The sequence below is a fragment of the Protopterus annectens genome, chromosome 17.part0 (assembly GCF_019279795.1).
Source record: "Protopterus annectens isolate FY-2018-M chromosome 17.part0, PAN1.0, whole genome shotgun sequence".
Classification (NCBI taxonomy): Eukaryota; Metazoa; Chordata; order Ceratodontiformes; family Protopteridae; genus Protopterus; species Protopterus annectens.
Genome location: NC_056751.1, coordinates 694,379,581 through 694,391,747, shown reverse-complemented (window position 1 = coordinate 694,391,747; position 12,167 = coordinate 694,379,581).

The following is a 12,167-nucleotide window of genomic DNA, read 5'->3' as shown; positions in this document are numbered from 1 at the left end:
GTGTATCTGATAACAATGTTTTTTTGTATAAAGGTTTCAAGATTTTTAATTACGCTGAATTTCCTATTTGTAAGGATCTTTTTCATTTACTAATGAAGGGAATGAAATTTGTGCCTTCTAATAGAGATGAAATTAGTAAAATTTTAACTGATTTTAGGATTTTTGTTAGGAAAATGAATTTAAAATGTTTAAACAGAGACAAAGTAAATATTGACAATAAAAGGAATTCTGTTATATACAAAAAAAGTTGTTGGAACCCCCCCCTTATACCCCTATTAAACTCTTTTGAAAAAGTTACTGAGCAAGAGATTTATAAAACCCTACGAACACATATTTATAGGAAACACAATTTGACATCGGCAGAGAAAGTTATTATTTGAGTTAAGGGATAACCTGAACGTTAGATTTATGAAACCGGATAAGGGTGGGGGTATGGCTATTGTAAACACGGTTGATTATAAAAATAAAATAACAAATATTTTGAATGACAACACAAAATATGAGATTGTCTCTAGGAATCAAATTCACATAAGCTATAGAAAGATAAAATATTTTTTGGAGGATTCCTTGATGCAAGGTGTAATAAATGAAGAGGTTTTTAACTTTTTACATGTGGAGCATCCTGTTATACCTATTTGTTTTGGCATCCCCAAAACTCACAAAAACTTAAAAGATCCACCCTACAGGCTCATCATCTCAGGGCACAACAGTATCACCTATTCCCTTGGGGTCTTTATTGATCAAATGGTTAAGCATGTCTTAACCCCATTAGAGTATGTACTAGTGGATTCTTGGGATTTCTTAAGGAGAATCAAGAATTAACTTTTTAATGAGGATATCTACTTTTCTACTATTGATGTAGTGGATCTTTTCACCTCTATTCCACATGAGGTAGGATTACAATTTTTCAACGAAGTCCTAGTAAGTAGAACCAATCTGAGTGGTAGTATGATCAGTTTTGTAACAGAATTAATGGAACTTGTGTTGAAAAGCAATTTTTTTACTTTTGAGGGGGAATTTTACAAACAGGTTCGAGGAGTTGCTATGGGTAATAGCTGTGCTCCCATTTTTGCTAATTTAGTTTTATATGGATGGGAGAACCAGTTCATTTTCCCTTCTATCTACAAAAATGAATGGCACCTGTACCTAAGGTTTTTAGATGATCTATTTATTTTGTGGAAGAGGGACACCTTTTTTGAACAATTTCTCCATTATACGAATACCATATGTGACTATTTTAAATTTACTGGAAATGGTAATAGTGAAGAAATTAATTTTCTTGATGTAAAAATATTTAAGGATACCACTAACCACTTATTTCAATCTAAGGTTTATAGGAAATCTACTTTCTCCAACGATTACCTTGAATTCTCAAGTAACCACCCCCCACATATCAAGAGGAACATAGTTAAAGGGCAAATGGTTAGGGTTGTAAGGATGTGTTCCAATAGGACCCTGGCTGAGGCAGAAACTAAAACAGTTATGGAAATGTTCTTACATTGAGGATATCCATTAGATTTTGTAGAGAATATCAGGGACCAAGTGTTGAATGATTGGAATGGTAGATATCAACCATTATTAGGGGCTGGGGTAGAACTAACAAATGTCAATCAAAGTGATCAAAATGATTTTTCCCAAGCCATGGTTATTACATATGGTGAAACATCCAATGAGGTAAAAAAAATCATACAAAACAATTGGGCCATGTTGAAGGAAAATAGTGACCTTTTTAAAGTAATAGGCCGAGAACCCATTTTTACCTATAGGGTTGGCAGCAATTTGAAGAATATTTTGGAAAATAAACCTAATGTAAACAATAGGAAAAAAGGTACCCACAAATGTGGTTGTTGTGATTATTGTGGTTATATTAATGAAAATTCTAAGCTGAGCTTAGGCCCTTATGACATTGATGTTAATTTTGCATCTGGTTCATGCGTCACTTCAGGTGTTGTTTATCTTGCTAGTTGTAATTCCTGTTCTTGTTACTACATTGGCAAGACGGAAAGAAAATTAAACCGTAGGATATATGAACATTGCTATTGTATTAACAGGAAGGATGAAAAAAAATGCCCTATTTAAACATATTTAGGAGAATCCACTTCATAGTTTCAAGTTTGGTATATTGGAAGTTGTACAGGTGGATTTTAGAGGAGGGGATTGGAAAAATAAACTATTGAGGGCTGAAGCTAAATGGCAATTAAGGTTAAATGCTGCTGAATATCCAGGGTTAAATGATGCTATCAGCATCAAACCAGAATTAAGGTTTAGGGCTTGTAAATTATGACACCAACAACCTTTTCGTGTAGTTTCCTTTTGGCATTTAATTGCTAGTTCAGCTTTTGTTTTTTCATCTGCCCTGGAATCACCAAGTTTTTCCAGGGCTTAGTTTAATTAAATGTATAAATTATAAATTCTAAAGTTGTTAAAACACTAACCTGTATCTCTGTATTACATAGGGCTTTATTTACATAGTTTTTTAGATTTTTAAAGTTTTCTATATGACATGTTTTATGACTGTTTTTTTAAAACTTAATTGCTTGGGTCATTTGACAATATTAATTGTATAAAATGGGTATTTTTACAACAGTTTCTTGTTCTGATGAAGTCATTGTGACGAAAGCGCTTATCCTTATGTCATTTGTGTTTTACAATAAACATTGTTTCTGCAAAATTCAGGGACTAGTTATTGGCAACATTAGCAGCCTTTTGGTTCATACTTATTAGAACATGAAAATAAAAGTCTAAACCAATTATATTTGAAATATTGAATATTGTAACCAAGATAAAAGAAGTGGAAGTGGAATCTTTAGAAAAAGGGTAGGAGCAAATTACATAGAAATAAACAGAAAATGTGGGAACAATTCATGCAGAATGGTTCAGAGAAGGGGTGAGGTTTAAGGGAAGGCAGGAAATGAGCAATTTATGTAATGTTGGATCGATGGCAATTATACAAAATAATATATGTGTTGTATAATATTTGTAAATGGTAACATTTTCTTTCTTTTTACAAATGTATTTTAGCCCATATACTAAATTTAATTTAATAAATGTGTTAGAAAAATAGTGAGAAGGGCTCTAACTCCTCTACCCTTCCATCTCATTTCTTTTCTTCCATTACATGGATCTACCTAGTAGCTTTCCTCTGGATTTCTTCCAGCAGCCTAATGACCTTTTCCTTATATGGTATCCAGAACTGTACGCAGTACTCAAAGCTTTGTCTGACCAAAGCCGTGAAGAGTGGAGTATTAGTGCTTTTTTTTATTCTACAATCTATCCTCTTGAGGCCCTCTCATTGTGCTGCCAGAGGTCCAGTCCCAGTTGTCAAGAACAGCCCCCAAATAATTTCCTGCTCTCGTACCACGTGTCCACTTCTTCTGTCTGATATGCAAAATCTGTTTGGTGGCCCAAGTGCAGTAAATTTGCATTTGCTTGAATTGAAGCTCAAGTGCCATGTTTCTGCGCACTTATTCAACCTTTCTAAATTCTTTTTTAGATTTTACCTCCACTCTGCTCTGCTGTACTTATCTTTGTATCAGCAGCAACAAATGTATGTTCATGACCTTTGTTCCCTATCATATTTATGAGACAAAGACACTGAAGAGTACTAGACCCAGCATGGACTCTCTCCCCCCATTGTAGTTCATTAGTAATTTCCCTAATTCCTGCCATTGCCCATCTCACTATAACTGTCTGTGTCTTATCAATCAGTGACACAGCTATCCAGTTGCTCAGACTTGTGTGGGATGGTATAAAAGGCCTTAATGAAGTTCATATTGGCTATTTCTACTGGTAATCCCCCATCAGGTCCACCAGGAATGCAGTGAAAAACCTGAATCAGGTTTGGCTGATTGCTTCTCCTGTCTACTAGGTTATCACTTAATAGTAGGAAGTTAGCCTTAGAGTAGTTCCTGAATATATCAATGTTATCTGGGGGGGGAGTCTGAATTTTAATTTTACAACAAAGGAGAGCATTTTTTTAGTCCAACATTACCAGAAGGGACATTATACTAGGGGGTGTACAGCACTTTCCTATATTAATATGTACCAGATCAAGTATGTTTGTGCCCTTGCTCAGTGTATTGACAATTGGTTTCAAGGAGTTTGTGTTTACAAAGTCCAGGAATCTCTGTGGCTGCACATTTGCTGTTGTATATGACTCTGAGTTAAAAGAAGGGTAATTACAGTTGCCCATGAATATTGTACAGGTTTGGATCTCCAGTAAGCTTAAATATGTGTTATGGGTTTCCTGGGTCATATAGGGGGTCCTATAGCTTATAAGGAAGTAGTATGGGATTTAGCCTATGGTGATTTGAATGTGGAGAAGCTCAAATGAATCTTACTGTTTCACCAGCCTTGATGTATATTTATTACAGATATAAACTGAGACAGCTCTACCTTTAGTCCCTAACTGTTTAGTAGCTGGTCTAAACATGTGGAAGGCATTACAGCCTTGAAATTGGTGCTTTAGGCAGCTTTAAACCATGTCTCAGTGACTGCATAATCACCAGCATTCGCTAGAAAAAAAGAGAGCTTGTAGTGAGTTGTGTTTTTGTTTAGACTTCTGGCACTGAGCAGTAGCACCTTTAAATTGTCTTGGTTTCAATTCCCTATGTTGAAAGGATTGTCAGTTGGCATTGCCTGAAAAGGTGCTATGGAGAAGGACAATGTTTTAGCTAATATTCAAAAGCCTACAGGGGAGAAGTGCAGACCATCCTCAGCAAAGGTATTGATCATCTCCCTCTTTGCTGATAAATATTGCACCCCCCTTAGAATGACACCAGAAACTAAGCCAATTATTAAAGTCAGTCATATTCTGTTTGTATTGTAGCTTTATCCTTGGAGAAGGTAAAATGCTGCTCAATGCTGCTCAATGCTGGGACACATATTCTGAGAGGTCCATCATGTCTCTCTTCATATAGTCTAGGGATGTACATCTAAGGTATTTAGGGTGATAATATGAAGTTAGGTTAGACAGTAGCTAATCAAACAGTACTGAAAAGAATTAATCAACTTTGTCTAGAATGATGACTAGTGGGGGGTTCATCTAAGTACTAGAAGTGCTGGTCTCACTACAGCTTCAGACCGCTGGAATTCAATGTCCATTTGCTTTTTCCCTCACCAGAAACAAAACAGTGGCACTAATCATAAGATAAGAAGCAGGCCACAGACTGTTTGGTGATCATCAGTCTTGTCCCAGATAATGCAGGGATCTTTAGACTTGTTTTATCCTTTTCCTGCTAGATGCCTTGAATAGAAAACTGACCAATCAGGAATGTCTCGCACAGACACTTGGTGCCCAGTCAGAGACAGTCAGCAAACACTGACCTCCTGTTCCTTCTCTCACTAGGAGCAAAACAGTAGCATAAATTCAAAGCTGGCTCCTACGAAGCAGTTATCCACCTTCCGGGTGATCAGAATTCTCCAGAAAATAATGTTTTTATGCTCATTCTCATGCCAGGGGTGAAACAGAAATGCTGATCCCAATATGACTACTGAGAAGTAATGTGGAATCTCCAATGATCGCTGATCTTAGACCGGGTGTTGCAGATTTTACAGGTAAGGTGAAATAAAGCGTTAATATCCTATGAGCTGCAGTATGCATTATGCAGTTAGGAAGATATGAAAGTTGGACTAACTCGAGCGTTAGCAGTCTGAGGAGAAAGTCACTAATTCTAAAAGAGGGATTGGAAGGGAGGTGCATACACAGTATTCTGGTTCTATGGAATACACTGATTGGACAAATGAATTTAAATATCTTAAGGGGGAGTGACTTTTCAAGATAATTTTGTCCTTACTGATCATAGCCACAGCATACGGAGAATAGCCAGTGAATGAGGACAGGGAAGGAATTATGTGGTGAAATTAAGGGGCAGTTAACTAGAGACAGAGTGAGTTGAAGAAGCAAACACCGTCAAGGTGGGAGCAAATCCAATTTATATGTGACTCGCAGGAGACACAGCTTTGGTTTCTTTCTAAGTTTAAATATGTAATAGAAAACAGAATGCAATTAAAGGACAATATAATGAAAATACACCACAGTATGCAAAACAGAAGAAAACAACATAACATAGAAAAGAGCAGTACAAGGAAAAGCAAAGTAACCTTTCCCTCGCAGCGGTCTGTGGCAGAGCTTCTCCGATCCTTAACTGATCTTTAAACTCCTCTCTTAGGTTGTCCCTTGCCATTGTCATTGACTTCTTATATTTATCCTTCACTCCCATTTTCTGGATGCAAAAATACAGTACATTGCAGGGAACGTTGTATACTGACTGGAAGGAACAGTAGAGGGAGAATCCAAGATTTTAAAAAAGGGACTAGTGGAAACTGATAAGGTGAAATGGAGAGCTTGGGGGGAGACAGAATATTAAATGCACACAAAGGGCAGCTTTGATACACTAATTATGCAATTCTGCCATATGAGAAATAAATGAATAAATGAAATCCATGTGGTATGGCATTAATCAATAAATAAGATGCTTTGTAGAGTATTTTAATCACTGAAAAAGGGGAAAAAAGTTGTCAAAGGACATTTAATAAATATGACTAAAAAAAACTTTAAAATACTGGTGCAGCTCAAATGTTTGGCTGCTTATAACACATAGCATTTTTGATCAACATCTGGCTGTATAAATTACAGTTACAAAACTGCTGAAATACCAAAACTCATCTTTGCACTAGAATACTTAACAGTTGGGCCAGGGCAGTGACATTGAGGGATAAATACCTGACTATGGCTCATGTGACTCTGGTTTGAGAAGCGGCTTGGGCATCTGAGGTGATAGCAAGGCAGGATGGACATGCCCCTCCCAGCAGGAAGCCACTAACCAATGATTCTCCCTGAGGGGAGGTGTGATCCAAAGAGGGTAATAGCCCATCAGATGTTACATCACTAAATACAGTTGCAGGCATGGGGAAAACAAAAGGATAGGGCATTAAAGAAAAAGCTCCTTCCCAGCAGCAGCAGTTGCTGGCATGACACCCCTACAGGATTCCCTTTGGTTCAACACCATCCCCAGCTGAAAATCAGAAAAAAAGTCTGTGAGTGACAGACCTGATGATGGTTGAGGGACACTGGGACAGCTGGAAGATATGAAGTAATAGGGGTGGGGACAAATAAAAAAAATAAAAAAGAGCTGGGTGTGCAAACTCAAAATGAAAGAAATATAACACTGTATTTTTACAGAACATTCTGAAATGTCTTAGAATTGAATCATTATTGCTTAATAAATAATGATGCATTTCCCTGCTATGCTTGACACACAACTAGTTTTGTACATCGTGCATAAGGTGTAATATAGAGGGGCATGTCTGTACCACATGTTATAGAGCGGTTCTATATGCAAACATTATTGAAGGATGTAATGGGGAATGCACACTGACATCCTGAAAACATGGAGAAACCCATATCAAGCCTCATATCCTTGGAGTGGGTTTCAAGAAACATGTTAAAAGCTTAGGTCTTTATTCTACATCATAGTTTTGACAAATCTATTTTAAGACAATGTGTGGATATTCTAAAACTGACATTTAAAGAGTACCTAAAGGCAATAATTTAAACATTTCAGAATGAACAATTTGATACAGGCCTTAAGTATCAGACTGCTAAATACCTGAATGAATGGAGCATATTACATGCTTTTATAGAAATATGGTTACAGTGTAGACTCCAGGTTCCGTAATTCTACACTGTGAGAATAAATTATATGTGGGTACACAGTAAGTGTAATGGATGGAACTGCATATCATTTATGCCGTAAATCAGCTGACAGAACAGCATTTATACAACTTTCAAGACTGCTTCTTAAAACTGTTTTTGTGTGAGGATAACACCTATCCCATACATGCAGATGCTTTAACCCAGGTATCCTGAGCTTTGTGTAATCATCTCCATGGTGTCCTAACTGCTGGGAAAAGGAGAGTTCCATCCTGCATGTCACATTTTTTTCAAGTGTTGTCCATCTCACCAATGTCCTTCTCCTATTAAGTGTGTCATATGCTATATTCACTGTCAGTACAAGTAACACAGGTTTGAGCCTGATGTAATGACCAGTCATATAATGACAGTATTAGACTGATGACTGATATTTCACATTTGTGACAAATAATTCAATACTCCAGGCTTCTTTGGGTGGCATTTATGAACTTTATTGCCCTGGGTAGGGCTGGTACATATTACAATGGTATACTAAAGTCCTTTGTGAGTCACAAAGACAGCTGCATCGTGGGGTAAGATCATGTATGTGATCTAACTTCATTGTGTAAACAAAGTGCTCCTTACATGGAACATGTATGCAAATCATAGCTGTCAGCCTTCCATCTCCAGGATGTGGAACACTACCTTTCATAATGTGGAACTAATGGATAAAATATGGAGCATGCCCAACTTCAATGTGGAAGCTCATAGAATGAATGAAGTGTATTATTTTATACTTATATAAAGGTGTTTTGATGAATTAAATGATTCAGTATAATTTGTTATAGATCTCAGTTAAAAATAGTTCTTAACTCTGAATGTGTGACAGACCCTTTCATTGTGGGACAACAGGGAACATAGACTTTTATTTAAGACTCAAGATGAGGCACATTCTGCATACTGAGGTGCACTTGAGAGTTATGATGCAAATTAACCCTTCCAGGATTGTGTAGCCACAATACTCTATGCATGGAGAAGATATGCAGATGATTTCCTGTCTGCATCTTATGAAATTCAGATGCACTGCACCAGGTATGTACTGGTTGGTCCCAAATACAGATATTGTGGGGCCAGAACCCTATATCTACAATCAATATGCTGTTTATGACCACATCTGTCCTTGCTGCACAGTTTACAGAGCTGTGCAGCAACATCAATGTAGAAATAAAAAAAAAAATTGCATTATTCGAAATACCCTACTGATAACGGAGTTTCCTGTGCTGTAGGCAAACCTGCTACTGCAGCTATACTGTTCTCAACCCAATGCATTGATCCTGCTGAACTCTCACCAAGGGGAGTTCAGACAGCACAAGATTTCCTTGTCATTTTATGTCATATTATGGCCATGACTGTATCTCAGTTACATTGTCAAATAATGGGAACATTTTTAGGAATCCCCTGTGTGCCATGACAGCAGGGGACAGTGCAGCTGGAAGCAGTTACTTACTTATAAAGTATGTCACGCATCATACCTTACCAAGGAGACATTGTCTACACTTTTGGAGACTGGGTCCATCTACCAAGAGGCATTTCAATGAATACTGATAGATCAAAGCAAAAGTGCTAAAACAATTTTCTGAAACAGTGGATTTTTCTCTTCTCCACTGTTGTGTGACCTCACAATAGGTGTATATAAGATTTAGGGGTATGGAGGTACCCACCGTCATATGTCTTAACCTCTTAAAGCAAAAAAACCTGGACAATGCCTAAAATAATGGCCCATATATAGGGACAGATTTTAAACATGGCTTTTATAAACTTAAAATGTTGCTAGAATAGCAGGATTTGTGTTAGTATGTATTTTCTGAAGGCTAGGAAGTCTGAAACTCAAATGAGCCATTATTTAGTGACTTAATTCCCTGGTGATTTGCCAGAAAAAACACAAATTTTATGTGGAACAGACCCCAAATGTGGGCAATAATCTGGATATTCTGCAAAAATCTGCACAGTTGAGATATATGCTTGCCATACAGAATGTGTAGGGGTCTTATCCTACTGAAAAAAAAAGACTTACCACTGAGGTTCACTGAAAGTCAGTTTGGCAGTTTATTTCCACAAATGTACTTTCGTAGAAAGTGAATTTGACCACTTGGAACGATTCCCTCTGTTGTAGTGCTGTCATGCTACATAGTAGTTCAGTGTGTAGAGCCATTCTGCATAGCACACTACTGTGCGCAATGCATGTCCATGCAACAGCCACAAAAAATGGCATAATTCTATATACCCCCAGACATAGCTATGATTCAACAAGTACTTATACACTGCATGTTTGTATATTAAACTAGACAAAGCCAAAAATTTGCTCCACGGCAGAGTGCCTTTGTTCAGTCATCATTGCTCTAGAAAATTTTTTACTACTGGGTGACTTTAATACAGCTTGTCAAATGCAGTGTGGTAAAAAAGTCATAACAGAATAGTTATATGTTGGATTCTCACAGGCTCACAGCTGATAACCGAACTAATAAGAACAAACATCAGGTCTGAGTTTGGTAGCATCCTGGATGAATGTTCACCACATTTAGATAACAAAGTGTAACTTCGGTGCAATGAAGGCTGTCTTCCCTCTTAAAACACTTTCATATCACCAATAAGACGTTCCGAAATAATTCAATAAATAAAGGAACTTTAATTATACAACTATAAAAAAAAAAAGCACGGATTAAGCGCTTTCATCTCCCTCTGGAGACTTCATCAGAATCACAAATAACACAGTTTCCATTCCTTTTATATCATTCAATTTTAAACTTCATTGGCTGGCCATTACAGCTTCAATTAATCAATTAACCAAAAAACTAAATTTTTTAAATCTTTGTATTATACACACGTTCTAATATTTGTGTGTATTTGGAAAAAATCACTTGTATTTCATCCTGCCAATCAATAGCATGTATGGTTACAAATGTTTAAAAATATGTTTTTATAAAACACGTATATTTGTAAAATTTATATTTGTAAAAAAACAAACATATTTTATAAAAGGAGACATGTTTATATAAAAATCCATATTATGTGAAAGAAAAAAACCCATATCATCAACACCCACACATAGCAACACCAAACCTGCCCAAGCAACAAGGACCTCCGAAGCTGAAACGCAAACAAACACCAGTCACAACCAAAGTGACACATAGCTCACATCACCAGTGTGCCACCCAACAACAGCACCTAAGGCAAGACAACGTACCCAACACTTTAGTCATCGGTGACTCTATAGTCAGGCACACTGATATCCCACTCACCAGGCTGAACAAGGAGAAAATTACAGTCAGCTGCCTGTCGGCTGCCAGGATCTGCCAAATAATGCATGCACTCAAGTCACTCCACAACAAGCACAAATATGACTCTGTCATTGTCCATGCTGGAGTGAATGACTTGAGACGCACCTCCCTGGACTACATGAAAAGAAACATGGAAGAGCTCTCGGATCATGTGGCCCAGGCAGGTATGACCCTAGCCCTGAGTAGCATCCTGCCTTCGCCCAGAATGATACCACAGTATAAGGACAAAATGATTGACTTCACCAATTGGCTAAGCTTCTGGTGTCATTCAAAGGGGATCCAGTATCTATCTGCCTGGGAAGACATGATCAACAAACCATGATGCTTGCCAGAGATGGTCTGCACCTGTCACCCCTGGGATTCAGGTTACTGGCTAAAGCTCTTGCCACCCCTTTAGTGCCTTTTTAGGCAAGGTTTAAAGGACAAAACCACCATTATAACAGATAAAAGCATGCAAAATCTGAAGGTAATGCTACTCTATGCTAGAAGTCTAAACCTCAAAATGCACTCTCTCAAGGCACTCCTAAAAATGGAGAACATCGATATCTGTGCAGTAACTGAGACCTTGTTCAAGGCTACAGAGAGCACCCCTGTAATACCAGGCTACAACTCTTACCACACTTTTTGGCCACAAAACCAAGACCGAAACACTAAAGGTGGAGGAGTGTCTATATTCACCAATGATATTCACACCTCCAGGCTAGTTTCCCAACACAATGCATCTGAAATTCTCCAGGTGCAACTAACACTAGGTAAGACTGCAATCCAAACTGTAACTTGCTACAGATCCCCCACTATGCCCCAAGATTCTCACTACACCTTTCTAAACATACTGGAAAATATTAAGATACAACCAAACACCCTAATACTGGATGATTTCAACCACCCTGCCATTAACTGGGAAAACTACTCGGGTACCAAGTCCTTTTCCAAATGGTTCTTAGAATTCATAAATTCCAAGGCCCTGGATCAACTAATCTATTGTCTCACCAGGGGCTCCAATATCCTAGACCTGGTTATTACCAACATGGGAGATAGATGCTCCACACCAGTGGTCACCCCCTCATTAGTCAGGTCTGACCATAAGCAAATCACCCTTGACATCCACATCCCACCCCCACCCCCCAGTAAGGAAACCTTAAAAAATTTCTCCAAAGCCAACTTCATGCTACTGATGTCAGAAGTGACAAACTTCA